Source organism: Athene noctua, chromosome 9 (genome assembly GCF_965140245.1).
Source record: "Athene noctua chromosome 9, bAthNoc1.hap1.1, whole genome shotgun sequence".
In the NCBI taxonomy this organism is placed as follows: Eukaryota; Metazoa; Chordata; class Aves; order Strigiformes; family Strigidae; genus Athene; species Athene noctua.
This window is the reverse complement of record NC_134045.1, coordinates 9,123,105-9,138,491: the sequence shown is the minus strand read 5'-3', so window position 1 is coordinate 9,138,491 and position 15,387 is coordinate 9,123,105.

Here is a 15,387-nt window from a genome sequence, read left to right as displayed (position 1 = left end):
CTCATCACAAAGTGAGGGTTTCTTGGACATGAAGGAAACAACTGTTTAACAGTTGGTCAGTTACCATATTTCCTTTTGGCACTGACAATGTAGGTAAGGAAACACCATTAGAACATCTTTATTAGGAATCTAACCAATACTTTCCTTAAGTCTTCAGACGAACATGCCTGTGTTCACAGACTGTCTAAACAGGTCTTTGAATTAGACACTTAAACATAAGCCAGCTCAATAATACCTTATGTCTGCATTAGTTACAATCACTGGGACAACTCTCAAAATATGAATCACAGGTAACTTCATGCACTGATGTCTGCCCATATTTGCAGAATGTTGGACAGACTTCTACAGAGCCTGATCTACCTCATGCATCTCAACATACACTAAATCACATGGAAAAAGATATGTCAGCTGTCAACATTGTCAACTTGCTGCTCATCAGGGTCCAGAGAGGTGAGGACTAGATTGTGAGTTTCTGTACAGCTGCTGGAAGTACTGATCTCATTTTAGCACCTCTAAGGAGTAATACCCCTATTTTTTCCCCTTTTCCCCTTTCCTGTTCTAATTTAGGACAAAGCAAGTCTAAAACACCTAAGAAAATGCAACAGACCTCTGACTTTCTGCAGGAATAATTTTCAAAATATCTGGGAGAATCTATGCCATTCTTTGAGTGGAAGACAGCAGGCACTCTTCACAGTCCTTACATATATTCAGACAGCCCTGAGCAAAATCCAAGCCCAGGGAATTCCAGGCATGCACAATCCCAGTTTCAACATATGCACAGCCTATGTGAGCGGTCCATCTCATCCATGCAGCCTGGAGGATTATGACACTGTGTCCCACACCAAATCTGAGTGATTCTTTCTCCAAAGCAGATTTAATATTGCTCACCATGTAGAAAATGCAAACTTGTTTTACCAGACACTTTAGTTCCTGGCATAACTTTTGAGCAAGAGGTCATAAGGCTAGGGAAAGATGATAAAAACCTTCTTTGGTTCCTCTTAGGGTCACATATCTTGAAGTTTTTATTTTTATCCTATAATGGCTGCCAATGAATTACGATAATACAGATTAAGAGGGTCATTTAGGGGTTACTGTGCCACTGAAAAAAGAAAATAGCAGTATATCAAGCCATAGATAACATATGAAACAGCCTCCTTCCATCTGAAATCTCTATGGATTTGTTATTCTCCCCTCTTTTCTCCTTCAAGAAGTGAAATTCAACCTCTCCAACTAAATTGGGAATCATTATATATCCTGTCTTCACTGTAAAACAAAATGACTATGCTAAATGGTCCAGCTCTCAATTCAATTGCTATTTTTGAAAATATGATAAACCCAAGACTCATGTCTTGCCTTCTCTTTTTTCATTCAGGCAAAGCTTTTGCTTGCTAGTGCCAGCAAGATATGTAGAAAAGCAAACAAAAAACTTACAGTATGATCCTGAATACTAACAGAATTGCAGTTAGTCCTTCCATAGGTTTATTGGGAACTATTCTCTTCCTTTCCAACAAACCAACTGGCTTAGCAGTAGTAGCTGATCCATTCAGTCAAAATGCCCCTCCAAATCTGAGGAAGTCAAAGCACAGCCATTTTCCAGCCATTAGCATGCAGTCCTACTGTGTGGGATCACAAATCCATATTAAGGAATATTTTTGCATGTGTGTTCCTGTTGTAGGTTTAAGAGCTTTTTGAGAAGGACTGTGCTGCAAGAGCTTCTTGTAGGGCAACACAACAGACTCTCAAAATAAAGCAGACTACATGCCACAGTCAAGGACAGCAATATTTTTAAAACTTTTTTTCAACAGTTACAGCTCTCCCTCTAGTCAATAAGGAAAGGCAACCTCACTGCAAGTACAAGGCTGATACAAGAGTAACCCATCATCTAGGAGAAATATTTATAACCCGCTAAACTTCCACAAAAGATGAGGTTTCAGATGGCATGGAATAAAGACTTCCAAAGAAACTAAATGCCAGCTGCTTACCCCAAACTGGTCGCTTTATACTGGCTCTTGAGTATGCCTCACACTTTTCACTATTAATTAGAATGAGCTAATAAAAAAAATACCAAATAATCAGAACATAAAAGTGTATAATGATCATAAAATAATACATTTTTCTTTCTTAATGTTTCAGCTGTCTGAGGAATAGTTTTCTGTTGTAAAAGAGATATCTATATATCTTCTGATTTTATTGGCTGCAAATTACACTAATTATCATAAAAAATTACTACCACTAATAAAAATTCTATTATAAGTTACTTATAGTAATCTCTAGGGTACTATACTTAGCTTAGAAAAGATTGTAATTACACTGCATTACAGGGAGAATTTGTTTCCTGAAGCAGCTTTAACACTGTCTGTTTCTTTTAACACTTTAAAGTTGTTGGGATTTTTTTTTCCTCTTTCCCTTTACAGGTCAAATGTTGCCTGTTATTTTCACTGTGCAGGATGTGATTTTATCCCAGAATAATGATCCATCTCTGTTGCAAGTGACGCAAATGAAGTTTTAAAATCACAAATATCTGGGTGGGTTTCACCTCCCAAGGGGACTACCGTGTCTCAATGGAAGGATGCATAAAAGGGAAGACCTAACACTCTCCGCCCAAAGGGAAACACATTCTGTATAAAATTGCTGGAAGCTAGTGGGTGTTCACAAAAAATACAATGTTCGGATTTTATTTGACAAGACAACAATTGTTATTTTCCCTTTTAGATACTTTGCATTTTACCATCTGTGAGGTTGATGACTCTTAAATGACCTTAAATCATACTGCTGTTAATGGCAGTGGTTACAGGCAAATGTGGAATTCTGTGCACTACCTGCCTTGGACTGAACATCAAATTAAAGAGCTTTACTTTGATAGTTGACACTGTAGTAAATAACCTCAAAGTCCAACTAATTAAAATAAAATTGAAACAGTGGTCATTTCTTTTAGAACGGGTTTCAATGTTTCAATAGCAGGGCTAATCAACATCTTAATTAACAGTCATATAAAATGAAATAGCCCATTTGAGTTGCTTTAAAATAGACAACTTATTTATGCAAAGACTAGTGGCATATTAATTGCTAATACTAAGAAAAAAATATGCCTTTGAGCTTTACAGCTTCCTTTGCAGCAAAGGATTTGAGAACTAAATTGTGGAAAAAGCGCATTACAGTAGTTAATTTTACGACAGACATGAACCAGAGGCATGAGTGTATGTGGAAAAGTTTTGTGGTGTGTTTCGGTTTTCTAGTTGTTTTGTTTTTGTTTAGTTTTTTGGTTTTTTTTTTTTTCCAAATGAGATTAATTAATCAAAGTAGTCTCGTAATATTCCTATTCTATTTAAAGTTAGCCATTCAGGGTTTAGTCCTGGGAGACACTGACCAAACTGGCTGTGATCCAATAAAGTAGTTAACTCTAAGCACAAGCATCTTTCCACTGAGACCAACTGGATGGCTCACGAGCTTGAGTGCCTGCCATTCTATTTTGGAGTGGTCTACTCAGGACCCTGCAGGACTGAACTTTCTCCTCCCTGATCCTGAAGCATGCACACACACTCAAAATTGACCCAGGCAAACAATAAAAGGGCTACTCATTTGAGTAAGCATTTCCAGGATCAGGTCCCAAATGACTCATCTCCTCCAATTAGTCTACCTCAGGTTGTATCTTTAAATAGCTTTCATTTACTAATGTGTGTGAGGGAGGAGCAGCAGGGAGGAATTACATTTCCTTTCCTAATTACTCTACTTTTGTTGACATCTTGGAATAAGTTTTTACTTTCAGAAGAGAAGAGATGATTTACACTACAGAAAGAGCACAGCAAGCATGAGAAAATTATTTGCCCTTCCTCCTGCCAGGCATCCATTTCCTTTTCACTGTTGCTAACAATGCGCTAACTATTTATGCATTTGTCAAAGGATCCCAACATAAGAAAACTATATTTAAATCACTTCACTACAAAGTGAAAACACAAGGTAATGATTCAGACTCTATTTAAGTAATAATAATATTTGTACAGACTGCTTGGCGAGCATGCTGGTAGGTGGCAGGAGCTCAGTACAGTCCTAAAGGGTCAGCAGTAACAAGAAATCCGAAATAGCCTTTAATTTTCTTTTTTTTTAAATAATAGCTTTTAATTTAAGACCCTGAAATATGCACAGGAATGTGTCATTTCTCCTGATTAAAGTCTGATTTCACTGCATTTTTCAATGCAGCTGAAAATGAGGGAGCGTTATTTGTGGAAGGAGATTCAGATGGCCTTGCAAGTGCCCAAGACAGAATTTTATTTGTCTATATGCAATGAGTTACTTCATTTATTTTGAAGGTTTCCACTCTCAATCATCAGCTAGAACTAACCAGAACCCAGGCTGCCCATAGCAGCCCAGATGCTAAGGACAGGAGGATGTGGGAAACAAACTGGGACACTCACTGTTGAGATTATGTTGAGACTGAAGTGCATTGACAAGATAACAAGGCAACATGCTGTACGTGCTCCACAAAGGAGATCAATCCCTCTGCTGTCAGCCTGACTCTTCTCATAAGCTATATATTTGCATAACCTCAGCTTCAAAATTTAGAAATCAAACAGAGAGCGCAAATATTTTCACAATTTATGTAAAGCCTAGACATATAATAAACAAAGACAATGCAAAGAATAGTATCTTTCACTGAATTCTAGAAACCAGCAAAAACAGATGGACCACTGATGTGCCCCTCGTTTTTGGCCACTGAACAAAACATTTTGTAGTCAATTTAAGGACAGATTTGCAAACTGTTTAGGAAGGCTGATACGTAGAAAGAAAGTATTTACACATGGAAAGTCACTTCTGTCTGCCTCCTCATGCAGTACTCACCTTTAGTTTTCAAACTGGGTAACTACAAACAGTCTGAAGTATCTGTTGTACACCTAGGTTGTCTGAAAGTCTGACCCTCTAAAATCCAGATTTTTTGCAGCAGATGACAACTGCAGATAAAAATTGAGATATGCCAAACTTGACAGATTCACAGAACAAATGGTGTAAGCAATCTTCTGTTTATTTACTGATACTATATACCCATCTTTGATCACATTACAAATTACAAGTGACACATATCATTTTATCTCCAATCCAGTCAGGGAGGAGATAGAAGCTGCTAAATGGCTGCAGGCTTTCCTCCCTTCTGCCCAGCTTGGCATATGCTTGCACATTGCACGGCATAGTAACGTCCAGTCAGGCCCTGGGATATTGCAGTTTATTTGATCAGGCACTGTGGAACAGAAAATTCAACTGCTGAGGGTTCCACTTTGCAATACAATGCCTGGTAACCATGAGAGACGGGAAATGAGATCTAATTCCAAGTACATATGATAGCATGTTATAAGCTGGCGAGTTCACTTAGAAAATGCAGAATTCCTTGAAACACTGGGGATGGATAATGGAAACATAATTAAACTGTGTCCATCTTGGAGGGAACAGGGAGAATTTGAGAAAAATTCAGAAACCATCAACCAGAGACAACTCCTTCCCATCTCACCAAGAACTGTAAAACCAACAATATAAGCAGATTACCAAGCACGATCACTCAACCATGTAAACACACCTAAATGACAGCACTAACAATATTGGCAGAGCACCATTTTGTTCATATGTCTTGTTCCATTTCTTTTTTCTGTTTTCTCTGTTGCAATTAATTACCATTTTCCATATTCCTTTTGACCTTTGAATTTCTTTCTCAACTTCAAAAAGGTACAAGGGGCTCGAGACACTAAAACTCTTCAGCTAAATAATAACAACATGGTAATGCTAGTGGGCAAGAAATGTAATAGAAGCCAGAATAACTTTATTAGCTGCCAAATCTGAGCTCAAGAATGAATTAATGTTTTTCTTTTCTTGGTACAAACACTCAAAGTTTTAAGTATCTTATGGGCTTTAAACAATAACTAAAAGACCATGAACTAGCAATGATTCTGTTAAAGTTTTGCCCCAAAGGAAAATTAAGACTTACTCTCTTCCTCTTCTAGGAGAATGGAGCACTTCAATACCATGTGTGTTTTTCATTTAATGCATATGTCAATACGTTTTAAAAAGCATTATTTCTAGCAGCAAAGGCTGTGCCTGGGCAAGATGATTCTGATTAGGTACATACAGGTTATTTGAAAACTTGTAACCCTCGTACATACCTGTGTATTGGTAGGAAAGTTACATAGTGAAATGCTTTATCTTTTCACCTGATCAAAGAGAGGCAGCAAATGAAACATGTAGATAGTTCAAAACACTGTTCATTTTCCAGCAGATCAAATGCAACATGACCTAATGCAATGGTCTGCAATACAAAACCTAATATGAAAGAAACAGGGAGAGCAGAAGTATTTTTCCTGTTCTCTCAGGAAAAAACCCAACACACTCATATATCAAAATCCAAAACCGCTAAAAATATCTTATTGAGGCAAGTACTGACTCTTTGATTCCTTCTACTTAGCTTCCTCTAAGCAGTTAGCAGTACAATGCTATTCACATGATGTGAAAACTCATCCTGTTTCAGAAAAATTACACAAGAATTTTACATCACCATTTTTTTATCCACAGCAAATCAACACAGTGATATAACCAGAAATCCTGACAAAAAGAAATTCCAACACAATGTTTAATCACAAAATACACCCTGTCTGTAAACTTACTCTTACTTCTATCCAGCTATGACATGAAAACATTGTGCATCACGTTTCTAAATCTTCACATGTGAATTTCCCCAAATCATAGCCTTGCAAGTTAGGGGAAGAGACCTGCAGGAGACATTTCCCTCAAGGGCAGCCCCTGGTTCCCAGGTAAGTGCTGACAGGGTTTTTACACGTTGTGGTGAAGCTGCAGTTGCAGGTTTTGAACTCCTGCAGAACATCTCATATTGGTCACTTCTCATTTGGATGCAATTTTGTTAACTTTAGAGCAAATCTATAGAAATCTAGCTAATCTAACAATACTAATAGGGCCTTTGTTTTGACTGCTGATTAAAAGATATTGTATCTGATTCCAATGTGAACGAGGAAGTCTTTTTAAAATGATCCTCTGTTATTCATGGTAATCTGAGGCAAGGTGGGACTATTCACAGCTTTTCTGGGGTTGAGATACTCCCAGCTGTTTTCTACGTAATGCAAAACAAATATAGCAGCTTCTTAGAAGTGAAATGTTTCCCAAGGCCGCTTTCCCATACTGCTCATTAACTGAAAACTCATTAGTTTCAAGGGGCTTCCTCAGTAAATTGGGAGTAACATCCCCTATCTGTTACACCATACAGACACCCCACCCCCAGTTTTACTCTTTGTGCATGTGCCACTTGCTTTCAAACAACTGTTTTAATGTGTAATTTGGGCTTAATTCAAGTTTTGCACCCTTCAGCTTTGTTCACTTCTAGCCAATTCTTGTCTTAAATGGCCAAAGCAAAGATCTCAAACTTTATTTATCATGTAACCTGTCACTGGGATAAAAAAACTAAAGCCTTTTCCAACTTTCAAGGAAGAGACAAGACTTGTTTAGTTTTCCCTGGCAGTTACTTCTGCTTTGCAACCCCCATTCAAATGCAGACAGTTACTTTTGAACACTGAGAGTAGGTGTTAAATTGAGATTATGGTAAACAGCAGATTTCTTTGGTTGGTGAAGAAATTATTTCATGAAGACACAAGAGAATCAAGCAGAGTTTCCTGTCACTTACTGTATGTGGTGATCAGAGAGTGAATGATGAGTTTCTTGCTGTGGACAGCTGCTCTGTGGAATACTGTGCAGCCTTCAGGTGGAAGCAAAAGAAATTCATGCTTTAAAATGGAAAAAAAACAAAAAACAACCCACAACTTCTTAGCCCTTTTGTGCAAAAAATAAACAGATCTTTCTTGCCAGATTTATTATTCTATTTACATGTTGCCTGCATCTGTCTAAGAACATTTTGATTTTTTTTTTTTGCCTTCTGTATCTCATTTCACTATTACTGTGACAGTTTGCTTCTGTCAAAGAGGAAAGACTGTCTTTCTCTTATATTCATCAATGCTGAGATCTAGGACTTTCTTAGTCTGAAGGGAATGCCACTTTGGTTGATGAGGTCTGTATCATCTTAGCTATGTTGGGTACCAAGTTATGAGTAGGCACAAGAGATTTTAAACATTACTACTTTACTATAAAAGACAGAGCAAGCAGGTGTTCTCCACAATGTAGGTTTTATTTTGTAATGCTAATTAGATAGCAGTTATATCTTCTGTATGTTACTTGACAGTTATACTTAGTAGACAGAAAGGCAAATGCTACAGATCCGATCTTCCATGTCCACACAAAAAAGTGGCCAAACTTTCCCCAAAACAGCTGACGTTCTGGTGGGGCACCACCTCCTCCTGCTGAGCTGGAACTAAACTTCTGTCAGGTAGGCAACCTGCAGCTTGAAAGCAGAAAAGCACATGGCCTCTAGGAGATGCCTAGGGACTAATGGGAAAACAGGCTGAAATCTACTCTAACCATTAATGCAAAGCTGTCTGTTTTTCCTTCCTCCAAAGCAGGGGTTGAGTGGCCAGTGCTTTGCTGCCATTGACTCCCTCTGTTGGCTGTATCTATGTCCTCTGGCTCCTGGCTTTCAGATGGCATGCACATATGCTATTCAGAGCAGCACAGACTGTCATCTGCTTATCTAGTGTATTATGTGACTAGTGAAGTGCCACATGGTTGAACACCAGGAAACATATTGCTTGCTTTCACTATCAATGACCTAGAGGGAAGAATATGCAAGAGAGGAAATTTGTGGTGATAAACTGGGGCTGGGACTGGGAAGCAGGTCTAAACAATGAAAGAACTTGACCAAAAAAGTGACTACTAACTTCAAAGATTAAATGCTTGGCCTATACAAAATGGGGTGCTGCTTATTTAACGGGAACAAAATATAAACAGATGGGGCTAGTGCAGTAACATGTTCAGAAAGCAGAATATGAAGTTTTAACTGGAGTTAAAAAACTGACATTTACAGAAGTGAATGTCTTTCTACTTGTCAAAACTCTTAGCAAACCCTGTGCCGCCTTCTATGTTTTCTGCATCATTATGCACATGATGGCATTTCTAAGAATGAAGTTCAAGCCAATTTCCAGTCCTAGGCATGCAGTACACATGTGGAGAGCTAAATTCTGCAGGACCATATGTCCTCATTGCAAGCGGGTCACTCAAGATGGTAAACCAGGTGTGACTCCAGCCTCAGTTTCATGAGGTGGGAGGCAGCTTTGAGTGCATGCCACTAGCCTTCAACTATAGGTGCAAGGCAAATTCATGAAGGAATAAACCCTCCTGTGCCCTAAACTGCTAATTTAAATGCACCTATTTCATCAGGGCTGAGAGCCCCCACTACAGTGACATTGATAATGCTACTTATGTTATTACAACCAAATAATATTAAGAAAAGGATCTAAATGTATGTCATCTTAGAACACTTGTTTTTCTATTTTGCATGCAGCCACTTACCTTATGGAGTAAATTCCACTGAAAAACATACAGACATTCAGAGAGAGGATACTCCAACCCAGAATCATCCAGCTTAAGCTCATCAATTTTATGGTGGAAAATGGACTTCAGTGGAATTTAGGTTGAAATTAGCAGAATATGAGCCTTCCTCTGCAGAAAATATTTTGGCCTCTGTAATAAAAAAGAACATCAAATTCAAATGCAGAAGGTATTTGGACTTTCTATTATCCTCTGTTATTAAGCAGACACATTATTATATAACTGTGCTTTCAAATCAGTGAGGGCCTTCATCTAAAGCTTGGAATCCATCAGAAGATAATATGAGGTTATCTAAACCTTATCACGTATTCAGTTTTTTCTCTGTAGTCAGGATTCAGAACAGAGGCTTGATTTTAAGTTCAATCCAACTAGCTCAAACTTAAAACTAAACACTTGCTGAAGTGCTTTACTGAATTGGATTTAAACCCTGTTTCAATGCTGTTCTGTGGCCATTGCTATTAAGAAGCCTTAGTTTAAGACAATCCAGATTTAGCACAAACAAGTCCATTTTCAAGAATTTTCTTGCTACTGAAATTCCTCACTACTATTTAAAATATTAGTGCCACATTTATTTCCTTATACTGAAAAAATTAAGTATAGGTGATTAAAACAAAGATAAGCATCTTCCTTAGCCAGTGATGTGGTTTCATTTGTCCCAAAGTACCATCCTTTTTTCTTTGTTAAATGGTATCTTCCAGGCATGCATCTTGGCATATTAATAAAAAATAAATTTGAGGTTGAGGCTGATTAAAACTGAAAGTAAGCCTTGATCTGACATGTTGTTTTGATTGGGTTTTCAAAGTTCACATAGTTCTAGTTCTAATTTATGTTATGCGTGGTATATATCCTCTTGGTTGAACAATTACATTATTCTAAACAATTATATTGCTATGATACACATAATGCATGGTTCCAGAGCATAAAGTTCTTTAATGATGGCAGACTGTAAAGTGGTACAGTTCACTTTTAAAAGGTCATGCATCTTTTTTCAGTAGATTAACATTTTATCTTTTAATGGTGTTAAGAAAAGGTCAAAGATTCTAACAGATGGAATATGGAAAGCTTCTATTGAAGAAGATCAATGTGTTAAGCATCAATCTAAGTCCAGAAACACAGCCATTTAATGACTGTTGTTCTTGTTTTATTTTAAATTACCACTGTCTTGACTATTTGAATGCTAAAATTACATTTTCATATTTAAAAGAATTGGACCATCACCATCTGACACAGATATCTATGTTTGTGTTGTATTTTCAAGAATACTTCTTCATTGTACAAAACAAGGAAAGTTCCTTAAATAATTAGCTTACCCTTAGGCTAATGGCCTGTCACTCTGACATCCAAATGAATGCAGCAGAATAATCCTCAACAGCAACATGGAAGATAATTTTATATTGGTTTAACTGAGTAAGTTTGTAATAATTTAAACTGATATGCTCTCAAGTCAAGTCTCTTTTGTGTAACATGCTGTTGAACTTTTAATATAGGTGATATTATAAACTTATGATGATATTTTTCAACAAGGACATACTGAGGTACTAGATCTTTCCAAGAGTATTCTATTATAATTTTTAGACCCAGATTCTGTTAAAGAATAAAGTCTAAGCATTTCAGTTTTCCCAATAACTTCAGACCTCAAGGGAAGAACGTGTTATGCGTTTGCAGGAGACTGTAAGCTCTTCTGAGCTGCTACATGCCTCTGTCTACTTTTATAAAATAACTAGTATGACAGAGTAACATGATCGGTTTTCTGTGTGCTAAAGTAAATACAAATATAAAAAATAACAGTAGGGGGTCAAGCTGCTTTGTATAAAGTTATCAGACAGCTTCTAAAGATTGTCAGGCTTATGTGTCTGTAGAGTGTATGTGCATTTTTCAAATTTACTTGTATTTCAGGTTCCTATTATGCCCATGAGCCAGACCTGCTCCCAACAAAAGGGTTTCAAGAGGAAGGCAAAACTCTAGTGGAATTAGGGATTCTCCTCAGGGTCCTTGGACATAACTGCTATTAAGCAGGAACTGAACTTGCCCTCAAGTCTCCACCTTGGCTTATGTTTTCATACATTTCAGGAGTAAATACAGCCTACAGATATGACTCTTCAATTGCTATACATGAGAACAAAATGGTGAGCGTTGGGAGTCATCTGGCTCTTCCTGGCAGTATTATTCCTTCTAATGGAAATGCACAACAATATTTTGATAAATTACTGAACAAGCTAAAGCAGACTCAGGGTTTACAAGCATATCTATATTTTCAGAAAAATTACTAACCAATATTAAGTGGATATATTTAAGCACAATCCATTCACACACACAGATCAGGTTATTTGTTGTCCAGGCTACAATAGCTAAAGGGTTATTTAGAAGACAAGTTCAAAGAATTGTCTGATACTTATTATGTAGTTTAGCCTCATGTTAGAAGGAAGCTTAAAAACTCAGTTTCTATTTTAAGACAAGTCAAGGACACTTCCCCCCACAAAGAGTTTTTCATCCTGCATAGTGCTGGGACCTAGGAGGTCAGTTATCCTTTACTTGAATATGAGCTCCATATAGTCATCTCCTATACATTGTTTTCACTCTGTAGGTTGGACAAAGAACTATTACCCTTCCAGTATGAGGAAATTACCCCATTTCTAACAATTGATTGGAGAAACTGAAGTTTTCCTCAGAAAAAACAGCATGTTCAAAAGAGACTGTGTAAAGTATAGTTATGAAGTTTTGCTTTTATTTATAGACATTTACTTTAGAATTGAACTGCATCTACCAAAGGTTGTAAGTGATATCAGCTTCACTATTAGTTAAGACTGTAATCCCTTAAACAAAAACCTAGTTGTAGTTCTAAGGTGAAGAATAGGCATATCCTGAAGCCAATACAAGTTAGCTTTTTGGACTAGCGTGGGCAGAAAATTCCAAAGCTGACAAGAGAAGCTGCTGCTTCTCTTCCCAGTGCTAAGGATGTTCCAGCAGAGTGGCTGGTGTTTATTTCAAATACCACAGCATGGTTTGTTGACTGTCTTTTGTGTAGGAGAGTCTTTGGGAATTCAGTAGCTATAAATTCTGTTTAAACTTTTACTGCTTCAAAGACACACAGTAAGGTATTGGACTAATTAAGTGGGCTGCCATATTCCCACCAACTTCAGTTCTACTGGATTTAAAATATAGTCCCACAAACAGCTCTGGAAAGGGGACAATTTCAGTGCAAAAAGACAATGAAAGTAACCAGCAGACACAGCTGACTATCTGATCATCTAGTACCAATTAGGAATTTAAGAGGATCGCTAAAACTTCTGGTTTAAGTAGCTAGAATATTCAAGTAAATCTTTTTGCTTCTTTGTTTGCTCTAGCCACTGCATTTTTTCAACAGAACATAAGCCCGAGTCACTCTTATGCAAGCTTCAGTGTCACCTTGAAACTGAGAGACAACTCTCTCTGGGTTAGAGAAGATAAAGCAATAAAGCCAGACACTGTGAACATGCTAAAACCAACACTCAGCCCATAATTCCTTGTGAACTCCCTTCATCATTTCACATACGGACTGTGTAAAAGAGCCAAAGGAGAAAGCCTGCACTAACCCTTAGAACGGCTCAGTGGGAACAGACCAGTCACTGAAAGGCAGTGCCATGCGCTAACAGTCCACAATATCAAGGCAGAAGATAGCTCCAAAAGTATGATAGCTAGCTGGACAATACAAGGATATTGGCACTTTGATTTATTCTAAAAGAAGTGGTAACCAACGATAAAAGCCGCAATATTTTCCAACTGCCTTCAAATAGTCAGAGATTATGTTAATCCAAGAGACAAATTTACAAAGCCAGAATGCCACAAAATAATCCACTGCAGTCACAAACTCTTCAAGTCACTACAGGTAAAATCTAAGTATGGAAAAGTATAATGTACTGATTTACTCTTTCAAATTACTATTGCATTACTGTTTTTTTGTCTGTGGTGTTCCCACATGCGCTGTAGAATCTGAGAGACCAAGACATTTCCTTTCCATGGCTACCCACAAGCAGCAGATGCCAAATTATATTCCTGTAAACAGCTCTGGGATGCTATCGTTCTCCCTGAATTGCACAGGGGTAAACACGCAGAAGCTTGGAAAAGAGTATTAATGTATACAGATTAAATGGACTTCAACCTGCTTTCTCTCCTCTGTCTTTGCTCTGCAGAGTTGGCAAAAGCAGAAGCAGTAAATACTTATGTTTTGTCACTTGAGTCAGCACATATAATTCTTCATACACGTAGGAACTAGCTCTGCTGCAGAAGAAAATACCATTTTCACAATAACTTTTCACAGTGGAACTGTGCCTTAAATCAAACAAGCCAGTACTGAGTCAGCACAGTGGCAGAGCAACAACAATTTGATCTGCTACGTGGCAAGCTTTGGTTTGGAGATACTAAACAATTCTTCATCCCGGGCCCTGGGCTTGTAAGTATGATAGAAGATGATGCAATGCATTCAGACTCTGGGGAGAAAAGGAACAGTCATACCACTCTTAAGAAACCCTTTGTGCAGAAAAATTTATTGTGTGCCTCCAGGTGCAAAGGCTATGGATGAAATGCAACTCAATAAAGACAAGCCAAGGTGTTTCAAGAGAGCTAATGAACATTTCAGTATTTGCACTTAGTCAGATAAAGCAGTGTGTTCCAGTTGAGCAAGGAGACAGCAATCATGTGAGTACGATTTCTACATGTTAACAAATGCTCCCAGAGTTTAAGCCCCATGTTTTGGTTTTGTCTGGTATAAAGATGATCTTATTAATAAAATCTATTCAGTTCTCCCACTTTTATGTTTCCCTTCTTTACCTTTTTTTAATGTCCTTTTTGAGAGGAGCTGTAGTTTTTTTATGAGGGTCACCTGTCTTTTAAGCAGAGTAGTAGTTTTCTGTTTTCTACATATACAGGACGTACTCTTAAGTTCCCATTCTATAAAATGGTAAGAAAGTCCATTGAGATGTGCAATGATTTTATAATTTATGTGTTCTGTTTGATTCCATGTTCAAGTGCAGCTGATGGGACATATAAAAGAAACAGCTAACAACTTATTGCCCACAGACAGAATATCAACATGAGCACTAGGAATTCATAACACCTATGGAAAGAAGTGTTGCATATATGCAATGAGATATGAGAGAATATTTTCAAGGAATGCCTCTTATAGCACCCAGTCAAGCTTCTGAAAGGATTATTCATTATAAACTATGCTGGCTTGATAGTGAATTCTGATAGAGGATATGATGTTAATTCAACTACTCTTTTCTCTTTTACTCTTGGATTTTTTTAAAAAAATAATATTTTTTTAGCCTCTGAGTACTTCTGTGATCTGATTTCTTACACCCTGCAGGGGACAGCATTGGGTAAAGAAAAGTAGAAATCATATGATAAAGAAGCATTTGCTTTCAATTATCAAATTGTACTTTGTTAATTGAGATACAAAAAAATTTCTTTTTTTTTTTTTTTTTTTAGGTTGGCACAAATCTTCTCTATCTCTTCACCCTTAAACTCTTCTGAATTATTAATCAAAATTAATTTGGATATATAGTTCATTCTGCTAGCAGTGAGAAAGATTCCCAACAATCTAGTCACCAGCATTACTAGGGAAGAAGAAACGCTGCATAGTATTGCTATAACTTAGGACTTTCTTCTCATGAGAGGCTGTGTAACACTGTTTTTCAGCAGCTATGTTGAATCCCCTCTATGGTGTCAACATAGATATCAGTTTGTGGGGGGGGAAAATTGCTTTTATACTATCACATTTCATTAAAATATATATGTGTATGGACACACACACACACACACACTGTCGTATTTTGTCTGTAAATGTGCATGTAAATGCAAACCGAAGTGTTTGCTTTTGTTTTCCTCAGACACTGTTGCAAAAATAAAGGTGTTTTCTCCCCTGCA